This window comes from Leucoraja erinacea, chromosome 32, assembly GCF_028641065.1.
Source record: "Leucoraja erinacea ecotype New England chromosome 32, Leri_hhj_1, whole genome shotgun sequence".
Lineage (NCBI taxonomy): Eukaryota > Metazoa > Chordata > Chondrichthyes > Rajiformes > Rajidae > Leucoraja > Leucoraja erinaceus.
The window spans coordinates 12,682,547-12,696,309 of record NC_073408.1 but is presented as its reverse complement, the minus strand read 5'-3'; the positions used below and the strand labels follow the sequence as shown (position 1 = coordinate 12,696,309).

The following is a 13,763-nucleotide window of genomic DNA, read 5'->3' as shown; positions in this document are numbered from 1 at the left end:
CATTGTTCTTTATCTCTCCACATCACCGTCTATATGTCTTGTTTCCCTTATCCCTAACCAGTCTGAAGAAGGGTTTTGATCCCAAAGGTCACCCATTCTTTCTCTCCAGAGATGCTGCCTGTCTTAGAGTTCCTCCAGCTTTTTGTGTCTATCGTCGGTCTAAACCAGCATCTGCAGTTCCTTCTTATAAATTTTTATGCAAAGATATGTCCGATTTACTCTGTTCCCTCGCAAAATGAGCTGCAACCTTATTCTCCCTAATAATATCAGTTATAATTTATGGAAAACCATTACATTGCTTGATATTCATGTTTCCTTAATTCCATATTCCTTTTCCTATTTCCCCTAACTTTAATTCACTTTCCAAGTATAATTTTAGAATGAACTATTCTTACATTTATTTCCCGATTATACTTGGCACAAGTCAAATGAGATTCTTTGATTCAATAAAAAGAGGTGATGTTGCTCAACCCATCCATGGACACCACAGATGTTCAATGGAGGCTGCGGTCCTGGATCACCTACCCAATGGCAGAAAATTGCCACTCACAACCTCACATGAATTCTGTGGCCACCTTTTAATGGAGTCAACAGCGAGCACCATTCCTTTGATAGAGGCGTAAGGAACTGCAGATGTGGGAATCTTGAGTAAAAAACAAAGTACTAGAGCCGCTTCTCTGGACATTGTTTCGAGTCGTGTTTCAAATAGGCATTGTTTCAAGTCGGGTCTGAAGGATGATGCCGACCTGAAACGTCACCTTCCATGTCCTCCAGAGATGCTGCCTGACCCACTGAAATACTCCAGCATTATTTTTCTATGCATCATTGCTTTAACGATGGATGCAAAACCCATCAATCATGTATGTTTTATTCAGGTCCCCTCTAACTTTTGCATTCGAATGGATAACAGCTTGCCCCGTACAAAATTCCACATAAGATAACCAACCCATTCCAGCTCTGTGTCCCAAACCTTTACCAAACTGATTCCCTGATATTTAAATAAGACCAATATTATATATGCAGTACTCCAGATGTAGGCAATAAACCATAGGTGCAGGAGTAGGCCATTGGGCCCTTCGAGCCAGCACCGCCATTCAATGTTATCATGGCTGATCAGCCTGGAATATACTTTCACCGCAGCCCATATAGCTGAAGAATGACCTCCCTACCGTTACAGTATATTCACTTCTCCAAGCTTGAAAATATCTGTTAGCTTTCCTGACTTTATTTCAAAAATAATCTTTATTCATAAAAATAAGTACAGGAAACATCGTTCCTAACATTTGTTTTGCCCTCAGATCAAATGACAGCCATCAAACCAATAAACTATACTTACAAATTAGCAAAGCCACTCATGTTTTCTCTTTAAACACACTCATGAAATGTTTGAGAACCTACTGCATAGGATCCAACTCATCAGCATCCTGTGGCGGCAGAATCATAAACTCTGGCCCTTCGCTTTGATTTGTATGGGTTATGGAGAGAAGGCAGGAGAATGGAGTTAGGAGGGAGATAGATCAGCCATGATTGAATGGCAGAGCAGACTTGATGGGCCAAATAGTCTAATTCTGCTCCCATCACTTATGACCTTCACTGCAATTGTCATGGCTGCAGCAAACTGCAGATAAGCCTTCAGCAAGTATTCCTTCAGCCTGCAATGTGCAAGTAGACAGCATACACCTATGGACATTTCATTGCACTGGAAGACCAGCAAACTTCAGGCAGACCAAAATGTCTTTTGCACCAAGTTGATGATCTTCAGGCAGCAGTTTAAGCTTGTCACAGTCCATATCTCTGGGAACAGTCCGTAGGACAGAGTGTCTTCTATTAGACAGCTATTTTGGACAACGATCATTGCATCTTTTTCCAGACCTTCTTGCCAAATGCATAGTGCACAAAGAGGTAGACATTCATCTCCTCTGCATTGCAGTCATGTTGAGGACAGTGTGCATTGAGAGTGAGACACCGATTGTGCAAGATGGATCTGATGAAGAGGTTCGCACTCTCTGCCAGACAGCCAAAGTCTTAATGCTCGTTGAGGAGCTCTGGCAATGCAGGTACAAGTACCTGTTTTTATTGCTGCACTCACCTTTTGCATGGCATCCACAGGGACACCCATATCCTTCTGCAACCCGGGCTTTACAATATCTCACTATTTAGATATTCCTGCAAAATGGGCAATTTTATATTTCTCACATAATATTCCATTTATGATTCACCTAAAGTTTTATATACTTCTGTAGTTTCCTTAAGTACTCCTCATAACATACTGTCCTATCATCTTTGTGTCAAACTCAGCAATTGCTCTTTAGTATCTTGAAAGTCATTTAGATAAATTATAAATTGAGGAACCAGTACTAACCCCAGTGGCACACTTACAATTTGCCAAAACAAAAGAAAAATATTCATTTATAGTCCAGGTGAAAGGTCTCAACCGGAAACATCAACTGTCCATTTCTCTCCTCAGGTGCTGTCTGATGTACTGAGTTCCTCCAGCACCTCTCTTTCTTTTCTCCAGATTCGAGCATCTGCAATGTTATACACCTATTTATAACTGTTCTCTGCTTCCTGTTAATTAATCAGCCAACTTTCCTTCTGGGACAATATGTTACTTCTCACACCATGGGCATTCATTTCATACAAAATTATTTGAGGAAGCATCTCATGAAATGCTTTCTGAATGTGCAAGTATATTATAACTACTAATTCCCCAATATCCACCACACATGTTACTTCTTTAAAGAACTGCAATAAATTGGACAAACAACCTTCAACAAAACCATTTGGATTTTGCCATATTATCTTGAATTTATCCAAGTGCCCTGTGCAACATCTTTAATAATAGCTTTCAATATTTTCCCTATGACAGAAGCTGACAAACCTACAATTTTGCTGTATTCTGCTGACACCTTTGAGTAAAGATGTTTTTGCTATTTTCCACTTTAATGGGTCTTTCTAAATATAGGGTACCTGTATTAGGTAAAATTGAACGCATTGATCATCTCATTACTCACTTCCTTTTAACCCAAGATGGAATTTATCATAACCCAGGGACTTGTCAGCCCACAGATTTGCTCAGAATTTGCTCAGAACCACGTTCTTTCAGAATAAACTTCCCGAAGTTCCTCCTTCCCTTCCAATTCTAAATTAACATTATTTATTGTCATAAAGCAGTGTTGCAATAAAAATGTGGATACAATAAAAATGTGGATATCAAATATGTTTGAAACATTACATCTGGAAGAGATGAGATTCCTCCTAGCAGGTAAAGCAGACCAATTTCAAAAGACGTGGTCTATGTTTCTGGACCTATTACAAGCATGAGGTGCAATAGTAACCTAAAGAAAAAAAAAACAAATATATAAATAAGCGGAATCAGGACCTGGTAACGGGAGGTAAAAAAACAGACTTGGTTGGTAGTCCCCTTTCTGCGGAGTTTAATGTTATAATAGAGCGATTGTTTCTACTTTCTCTTTCTCTCTTTTCTAGGGTCTATTTTCTCACTTTACTTCCTTCTCTAACTTCTTTCCTAAGGGGCTTTCTTTTCCTTACACTCTTGCACTGCACGACTCTCTTGCACTTTCTTTACTTTCCTAACTTCTACCTTTTTCTTAAAGCTCTAAAAAAAAAAAAAAAAAAAAAAAAAAGAAGCGGTACAAAAAATGTATTAAGATATATGTGTTGTGCAGAATTGTAATTTACCGTACTTCTAATAAAAATAAAATTAAAAAAAAAAAAATAAAGCAGTGTTGAATGGAAACAGGCTCTTCGGCCCACCTTGTCCACACCTATGTTTTTTCGGCATATTGGGCTAGTCCCATTTGTCTGCATTTAGCCCATATCTCTCTAAAACTCTTTATGTCCATATATCTTTCAAAAGTCATAATTTTCTCTGTTTCTATAACTTCATCTGACAGCTCATTCCAGATACAGACTATCCTTTGAGTGAAAAGGGTTGCCCTGAGGTCCCACAAATCTCTCCATTCTCACCTAAGCCTTTGCTCCAGTTCAAGCATTCTCTACATTTGGGGAAAAAGATAAAGCTCACTTTATCATGATGTTGTACATCTCAATAAAGTAATCCCCCTTCCCCCACTTTCCCAAGACTCAATGTTCCAAAGGTAAAAGTTTCAGTCTAAACAACCTCTTTGTTATTGGCTAATACAGGTCAGGAATATTAATACAATATGCAAAGTAGATTTATCGCAGAGAAACTTATCAACGGTAAAAAAACATTACACTGTCAGGAAATGACATTTAAATAATAGTGCCTAGATTAACATATTTTAGAGACATCATAATAATGTCTGCCATGGTTTGTGTTTAGCTGATGATTTCTTTTCCTTGGTTACGGATGATTAATGCAGGAAAGAATGAACATTTCTATCAGTGCAATAAAGTTATATGAAGAGCCTAATTAATGTCAAACTGCATGCAGGTAAATAACGATAATTATTTCCAAAGTTCTTATGAAATGTAGATGATGCAAGAGAATAAATAAGGAGGAAAGTGAGAGGGAGGGAGATAAAGAATAGGAGGGAGCATAATCACAAAACCAGAGTGTAATGTGAAACAAAAGTGAAATTTGAAACAGAGTCTAGAGATCATAAAATCCAAAGAAGTTCCTCCTTACTTCCCGGTAGTACCTTTTATATGGCATGTAAACCATTTATCTTTGGAGTTTTGTTACTTAAGTGTCATTACTTTGTTAGTACATGATAATTTTAGCAATCTTCAAACCTGATAAGATTCCTTGGGATGTCTGGAAGTTTTCCCTTCCTATGTCGTAATTACAAACACAATTTAACTATTCCATGTAGACTATACATCAGCTAGACCAAGTGTAGACACAGGGACTGTTTAGCTGAACACTTGCGCTTGGTGCACCAAAACCTACTGGATCTCCAGTCGCTAACCATTTTATCTCCCCTTCTGACCTTTCTGTCCTGCCAGAGTGAGTCCACACGCAAACTAGAGGAACAGCACCTCATATTCTGCTTTGGGTAACTTACATCCCAATGGCGTGAACTACAATTTTCAGTAACTTCTTACAACCAACTCCCCTCCCCTTTCTCTTTCCCCTCTCCCCCCTTTATTTCCTCCCACCATTTCTCCCCTCCTCTGGCATCACAACCTGCAACTCTTCAATCCTATCTCACACCTTCTGCTCCCCACCCCCCAACAATCAGTCTGAAGGCTGCCGACCCAATACGTCACATACTTAAGATCTCCAGAGATGCTGCCTGACCCGCTGAGTTACTCCATCATTTTGTGTCCTTTTTAGACAATTCGTTATTCTCATTTAGATTGTTGTTGAAGAGGTTTACCAGAATGCTGCCTGAATTAGAAGCCATTAGCTGTAAGGAGAGACCTGTGTGAAGAAGGGTTCCAACCCAAAATGTCACCTGTCCACTACCTCCACAGCTGCTACCTGGCCCGCTCAGTTTCTCCAAACCTTTGTGTTTAGCTATAAAGAGAGATTGGGTAAACTTGGTTTGTTTTTTTCTGCAGGATGAAATGTTGAGGAGAGAAGTATAAAATTATGAATCAATCTTCAAGTTACTTGCTATGAGATAAATGTTAGGCATAGCTTCGCTGTCAACCTATTTTAACTCAATACCATTACTAAATTCAATCTGTCCTGTCACTTTCCATGTGGCAAAAAAAAACTATCATGAAAGCACAACTTTTCACCATATTTCTGGTGTGAGCCATTCTTCCCAATCTGCACACTAGTTAAAAAGTCCAATTAACACCACTCTGCCATAAAGTAGCTTAATTTCTGCATTTTTATATTTAGCAATTTCAATGCTGCTAGTGGCAGGCTTGTATGCCCATTGGAATTACTATTCTTCTTTAGTTTATATTAAGATGAAAGGTTTTCTCTATCTAAACTCTAATTAAAGTCTCCAGTGTTTATTCATTCTAGATATATTCCCTCCCAACCTGACCCTTCACCACCCCTATCACATTCACCTCCTCCAACCTAGTCTATTGAATTCAGTGCTCGCTTTGCGACCTCTTATACAAAGGCAAGACCAACTATAAACCGTTTTAATGGGAACCTACACTACCTCGCAAGAGACATCTTAAGCTTTCACTTGCATGCCATTTCAACATCCGTTTCCATACTGACCCGTCTGTCTCCGGTCTTCTCCAATGCCATAATGAAGTTAAATGCAAAGAAGAACAATGTGTAAAAAGGAACAGCAGATGCTGGTTTAAACCGAAGATAGACACAAAAAGCTGGAGTAACAGCAGGACAGGCAGCATCTCTGGAGAGAAGGAATGGGTGACATTTCAGATTGAGACCCTTCTTCAGACTCAAAGAACAACACCACTTAATATTCCACTTGGGTAACCTCCCAATTGAATTTCACAGTATCAGGTTCCATACTGTCCGTTTTCCTTCCCACTCCCAACAGTCCACCCAGGTTACCTCATCTTTAGTTCACCTTTTCCAACTCCGCTCTAAGCTTTATCAAGACTCGCTGAGCTTCTCTAACTGATTCTATTTGTGCATCACCTACATATTTATATAACCGTATTTCTTCCAGTCTCCATCTCACCCCACTCTCTTGCATCTCTATGCCGGCCATCCTCTCTCTACACTCTCAGTTCTGTTACAGGGTCTCAACACAAAACTTTCATCAGTCCTTTGCCTCTACTGATGCTGCCTGGCTCAGTGACATCTTCCAGTAGTTTATCGTTTTGCTCCAGACTCCAGCATCTGCAGTCTCCTCTATCTCCATATCCAAGCTCAACATTGAAATAATTCACCTCATTCAGAAATGTTACTCACCCAGTTTTTATATATTTCCCAGTGAGTTCATAACTCAACACACACACATATATATATATATATATATATATATATATATATATATATATATATATATATATATAGTCTAACAGTTTAAAGTTGCAGCCACCCTGGTTTGAATAGATAGATATTTTATAAGAGCAAAGAAGAAAATCCTCAGCCCAAGTTCATTTCTAAGCACTGTTTGGTTATTTTCTTAATAAGCAATACTTGCTTTCACTGACAAAAAGTCAACCAGGTCACACGTCTTTAAAGATAACTGATAATTCATATTCTTAGTTGTCCCTTGGGATCAAGGATTTCTTTGTTCCCCTCAATGGGGTGGGATGCAATAGGAGAGGAGCAAAGCCTGTAGGAGATGTGAAGCAACCAGGGTTGCGCCTTCCGCGCCTCCAAGACCGGCTGTGGGAGGCACACTTGGGGCATAAAGTGGTCGGGCAAGGAGAGGTTTGCGGTTGCTGATCAGCCAAGGAAAATGATGGCTGGAGGCCCGCAGCAACCTGGTGCTTGCCTGAATTGGGCACCGCTCACAACAACGAGCGTGGACTGGATATGGAAAAATATTTCACATCATGGCACCTCTTGCATACGGACTCAGTAGGCTATTTCTGTACGATTGCTAATCGGGGGTGGTATGGCAATACTCTACTGGATTGTTTGTAAGAAAATAATTTTGCTGCGTGTTTGCACTTTGCACTTGTGACCATAAAACATCACTGAACCATTGATTTCTTCAAAAAGGCTTAGAGCAACCTTCAATATTTAATTCCATGTGGTAATCTCTTCCCGTGACGGAGCTTAGAATAGAATAGGTTTCAACAATTTAGCGTTGGCTACACGGATGACGTGGCTTATCCAACATGTCTGACCAAGTTCAGCTATGGTAACAAAATAGAGCGATCAAGTTCAAATTTGTTTACTGTAAGGAAGCAATGCATCTTGAATTGAATATACTTAAGTTCTGCAGACATACTACATCCACCATTCCTTTAACCGTGGTCTTTTCATTGGGAATTTGAAGATACTCAGTACCAGCTGTGCTCAATAATTATCGAACTAACCTAATTATCTCAAAATTAATTTGTTCCGCAAACATCATGCACATTCTTAAGGTTTTCCCAACTGTCGCAGTATCTATTTTCTCATTCCAGATTTTTTTTCTCTCATATAGCTGCACATATTCAACACACTGTGACCTTTACAACTACATTAACAACAAACACAATATGAAGCTGGATATGTCAGCTGCTGTGGTAAATCAAAGGAGCAAGAAACTGATTAGAGACCCTCATAATTTGCTCAGTGAGTGTGTCGAAAGGCAAAATCTAAAATTGGAGGTAAAGATTTATTCATGTCAGTGCTGTCTTTTCCCTGCCTTATCAATTTATCATTCATTATAAGCCCAAGAAAAAATGATTTTTTTTTAAATTCAATCACACTGAGTTTACCTTACTTTGGTCAATTATGAAACAACAATTCAATGTTTTTTCTCTTTCCATTTAACCTCAAATTATATTTACAATCATAGGCAATTAATGAATGGAGTCTTTGTATGATTTGTACCTTATAACCAAGTTATCATCTTTCACAAAAACTGAAATATATACAGTACTTACTTTTCAATAGCACACATATTATAACTATTGCACATTAACCCAGTTATGTATTTTTATCAGGAACCTCATGCAAAATAAATAAACTGAACTGATTTACATAATCAAGGCTAGAATAAATGAGATCATGGATTCATGCAAAGTAAAAACTATTCAGTATTCAATATTCACCCAAGTATTTTTTAAACATTGCAATTGTATCTGCCTCGACCTCTAACACCTCCTTAGGCAGCTCATTCCATATCTGTCTTTGTATGAACTCGCCCTTGAAATTCCTTTTAAAACTTTCCCCTCTCACCGAAAACCTATGCTCTCTAGTTTCAGATGCCTTATCCTAGGAAAAAGACTAATGTTTTCTCCACCCATGCCTCTTATTATAAATCATTTACTCCAGCGAAAATAGGCCCATCCTATCCAATCTATCTTTATAACCCAGTCCTCGCATAATTGCTATGAAAACTACGGTCTCTAGCTTAATCACATTCTTCCTAAAGTATCATGACCAGAACTGCACACAATCCTCCAAATGTTTCCAATGAAGGTAATGTCATTTGCCTTCCATCTGCGTTGTCACTTTAAATGAACTGATATCCCTTGATACCTGGAAGAAAAAATTGTACATATACTACCTGTACTAGATCACTTTGGTCAACGCACTCACGAGGGCCCATCCATCCGTTCTGGCCTGGTTTAACTTCATAAAAAAATGTAATAAGCCACACTTGTCTGTGTTGGATTCCATCTGCTATCCCCTTGTCTACTTTCCCAGTTAATCAATATCATGATATAATCTGGAACATCCTTCACTTACCATTTTGATATAATCGGCAAACTATTATTAAAAGTTTTTTTAAATCACCGTTACTTCAGGAAATGCAAGTTGTTTGGAAGTCCCTTAGACATTATACATTTTGCCCCATTATAAAAATACAATCCATCTAGCCAATCTGAACCTTTCTGAATGTAAAGAGATAATTATTGATATCGGACTGTACATGGAAGCCTTATGCTGCAAAATTGATATCCATCCCAAAGCTACCTGCACTCTCTCAGCTATCTGCAGTCAATCCCTTGTATTCCATAGTACTGAACTAAAGTACAATTTATTGAAGATCTTGCCCAATATATACCAAGTCACACCCATTTTTTTTTGATACCCAACAGAATTCCAATATGTTGAATCCAATATGATCAAGTCAGGAAGTCAGGCTCCATTATTTCAGATAGAGACAAATGAATCAACCCATGATGAAAATAAAATTTAGAAATAGGTTATTTAAAATTATTGCCATGTGAAGGAATAAAAAATATATATTCTGGTCCCCAAAGTTCTATAGCTTTTCTTTTCAGAATACAGTACATGCTCAACCACAGTTTTTAGTAAGACTTCACGGCCATTAGCAACATATTATAGAAGTATATTTACAAAGCTGGAACAATACTACTGGAATAACAATGATAATAACGAGGACAGTAATTTCACATGCAATTATTCAGTTTTCTGAATTTCCCCACCATTTTTTCTCATTTTATCTGATGATTATTCCTGTGAGCAGCCACATTCAGAAATAGGAATTTCCCCACCAAAAAACGGTGGGGAAATTCAGAAAACGGAATAATTATTTGTGAGATTACTGTCCTCGTTATTATCATGAAAACTGAATAATATGTTGTTAATGGCCGTGGTCTTGCTACAGACAGTGGTTGAGATTCATCATTTTGGAACATCAAATTTATTTTTATTTTATTATTTATTTCAAATAAATTCATCAAATGGAACATCGATGGAATGATTTATTTAAAAAAAAGGTGAATATTAGTTTCATGCTACACTATAAAAATAATTACTACCGTTTAAAAATAGCATTCAGCAGATGGTCTCTCCTCCCAATGACATTTCATTCACTTCAACTAAAATTCCCTCCTTGTGGCCATGTTGCTCAAAATAACTGGAAAAAAAAATACATCAACAACTCTCAGAAATTTCTAATATGACAAATTCTGAATTCATGACTACATATGTACAAATTCTTTGGGTTTTTTTTAAAATACCAGAATTATATAACAATATACCAGTATGGTTGTCAGTTTTTGGAGTAGCATTTAAAGCTGCAATAAGTAAGCATTTCATTATACCGGTCCTGATACATTTGCCAATTGAACACTCTTGACCTTTGATCACACTCCTCTCAACACTCATAATAGATGTCATAACTGTTCTCAAGCAAATCACTCACCTGGTCATTGATGCTCAGTTTGAGCTTTGCTTAAACTCTTTGGCCCCTCTTCAGTGGATCAGGCTCAACAGCCGAGAAGTGAAATTGAAACCACAACATTTAACCATGTGAAGCATGAAACGGCCCTTCTGAAAAATGCAGGCAATGGGCTTCCACATGGAGACAATGTTTGGAGTCATTCTTTGCACAGATGTAAATTAGATATCAATGATCCTGTCCAAAGCCAGTTACGGCAGTCAAGATCGTGCCGTCTACGGAGGTCTTGATGCAGGGCCAAGGGAAGAGATATGAACTTTTTTTCACCTTCCATCATGGGAGGTATGCGGAGGAGGCACTGTGATAGATAGATAGATAGATAGATAGATAGATAGATAGATAGATAGATAGATAGATAGATAGATAGATAGATAGATAGATAGATAGATAGATAGATAGATAGATAGATAGATAGATAGATAGATAGATAGATAGATAGATAGATAGATCCTTTATTGTCATTCAGACCTTTCGGTCTGAACGAGATTATGTTGCCTGCACATAATCAATAATAACAAAACATACAATAAACACAAATTAAACATCCACCACAGTGAGTTCACCAAGCACATCCTCACTGTGATGGAGGCAAAGTCTTAGTCTCCGTCTATACCCTCCTTGTTCTCCCTCTGCGCTGAGGCAATCGATCCAGGCCGAAGATGCCACTCTCCAGTCCAGCGGACCTCCGTGGTGATGTTGCCACCGCCGAAAGCTGGAACGCCGTCTCCGCTCTGAGACGGCCCGCCACAGCATCAGCTCCGGGCCGCCTCCCCAGCTCCAGGCCGCCGCCCCAGCTCCGGGCCCCGCAGTCTCCGCTCCAGGTCCCGCAGTCGCCGCTCCAGGTCCCGCAGCCTCCGCTCCGGGCCGCCGCCCCAGCTCCGGGCAGTCACCCCAGCTCCGGGCAGTCACCCCAGCCCAGGCCGCTGCCCCAGCTCCGGGTCCCGCAGTCTCAGCTCCAGGGCGCCGCTGAAAGCCAGAACGCCGCACCAGCAAGTCGGGCCACCGCTGCCTTAGCCCCAAAGACGGCCAGCCTCTCGTTGGTAAGTCCTGGCTGGCTCTGCCTCCGGAGCCTCGGGGTCGGTCGCAGATTGGAGGCCGCCAGCTCCGCCATTAGGCCTCAGCGCAGACGGAGGCAGAGAAGGGGGATACGACAAGAAAAAGTCGCATTCCAACTCCCAATATTTACATTGCAGGACCTCATCCATTTTTCTACCCATATCATTTGTGCCAATGTGCACAAAAGTCGCATTCCCCCGAAGGAAGAGACAGAGAACATGTTTCACCCCCTCTAACACAACCCAACATACTAAAACTTAAACAAAACAAGACAAAAAAAACAACAGAAAAAAGTAAAGACAGACGGACTGCAGGCAAGCCGCAGCTGTTAACAGCGCCGCCACTTCCGGAATGTAGCAAAATATACTTTGCTAATAAAGTATTATAGTGATTGTGTGATTGTGATTTGTAGGAGTTCAGTGGGCAAGCGCCTGAGGCACATACCAATCTCGGCCCCTTTATCAATGTCCATCCTTCCATTATACAATTAAAAATGTTTGCAGTGTTCAATTTCATTATCAACACTTCTGAAAATAAAGGATTCCATGCCTACATGTATCAAGTCCTACACAACATTCAAGCACATGACCTCTGTCTTCATCTCTGCTTTCCTGTTCTTCCTTTGAGACTTACTGGTCCGAACCTCTGCCTTCCCATCACTCCTTCCAATTTCTGACCTACTACTCTGGTTCCTGCCCCCCTGTCTCTCAAGTTTAAACCCCCCTGAGAAGCACCAGCTAACTTCCCTGCAAAGATATTCCTCCCCCTCCAATTCTGATTCAACCCAACCACATTGTACAAATCACCTCTGCCACAGAAGAAATCTTAATGGTCTAAATATCTGAATCCCTGCCCTCTGTACCAACTCCTGAGTCATGCATTAATTTGTCCTATCTGTCTATCCCTACCCTCACTAGCATGTGACACCAGAAGTAATCCAGATATTTCTACCCTCAGCTTTTTAATCTTCTGCCCAACTCCCAATATTTACATTGCAGGACCTCATCCTTTTTTCTACCCATGTCATTTGTGCCAATGTGCACAACAACTTCTAGCTGCTCTTGAGAATGTTCTGCACTCACTCAGAGGCATCTGGACCATGTCTCCAGGAATACAACACACCATCATAGAGTCTTGTTTGCAGCCACAAAATCTCCTTTCTGCCCGCTAACTAACAGGTCTCATATCACAAAGGCTGTCTGAATTTTCCCTTCATGGCTCTGCTTCAGACACCACAGTCAGACCACTGCTGCTCTCCGCTGACCAGTCCTACCCAAAAACAGTATCTAAAGGAGCATACCTGTTGTGGAGGGAACCAGCCCCACAGGACCCATGCACTCTCTGCCTACTCCCATTCTTAGTGGTCAATAGGCTTCCTTTCAATAAAAACCTGCCCTTTCACTCAACTCTGCTGATTTTTCAAAAATGCTTTATCTCCTCTCAAAATGGCTGCTTGCTAACTCTCATTCTACTTTGAAGATAAAAGAAAAAGAAAATTACCCAGCTAAGCATAGCAGATGGAATTTTACGACAAGTCGGAAGGTTTAGTACCATTACTGAGACAAGCATTTTTTTTCTGGTAAATTTAACGTGGCTAGGAAGAAATAGAGAATTATAATAAGTGAAGTTACAGGAGTAAAGAAACTACAGTGAAAGTGGTTTACAGGCTTCTTAACAGCAACAATACTGTTGGGTGCAATATTAATCAATAATAAAGACACTGTACCAGAATTAATGCCATAATTCTTAATGTTCACATCGACTTTGCAAACGGTCAAGAATAATGAGAATAATTTCACAAAACGCACATTAGAATCATCTGGAGATATTTATCATGTAACACCATTTTATGGAACAGACCATTTTATACCTTGCCTTGTATAATGAGACATGGTTAGTTAGTAATGTCAGTGATGGATCCAGTTGGGAAAAATTAATTACAGCATGATAGAGGCCGACAATGACAAAGATGATTTGTAAACAAGAGTGCCTCGCTCA

General features: G+C 39.7%; 1 protein-coding gene across 2 annotated transcripts in view; it reads right to left on the bottom strand.

Annotated features, from left to right (window-relative positions):
• gramd1ba (GRAM domain containing 1Ba) overlaps positions 1-13,763 on the bottom strand; it is a 360,885-nt gene that overhangs the window by 303,402 nt on the left and 43,720 nt on the right. The gene's annotated exons all lie outside the window — the stretch shown is intronic.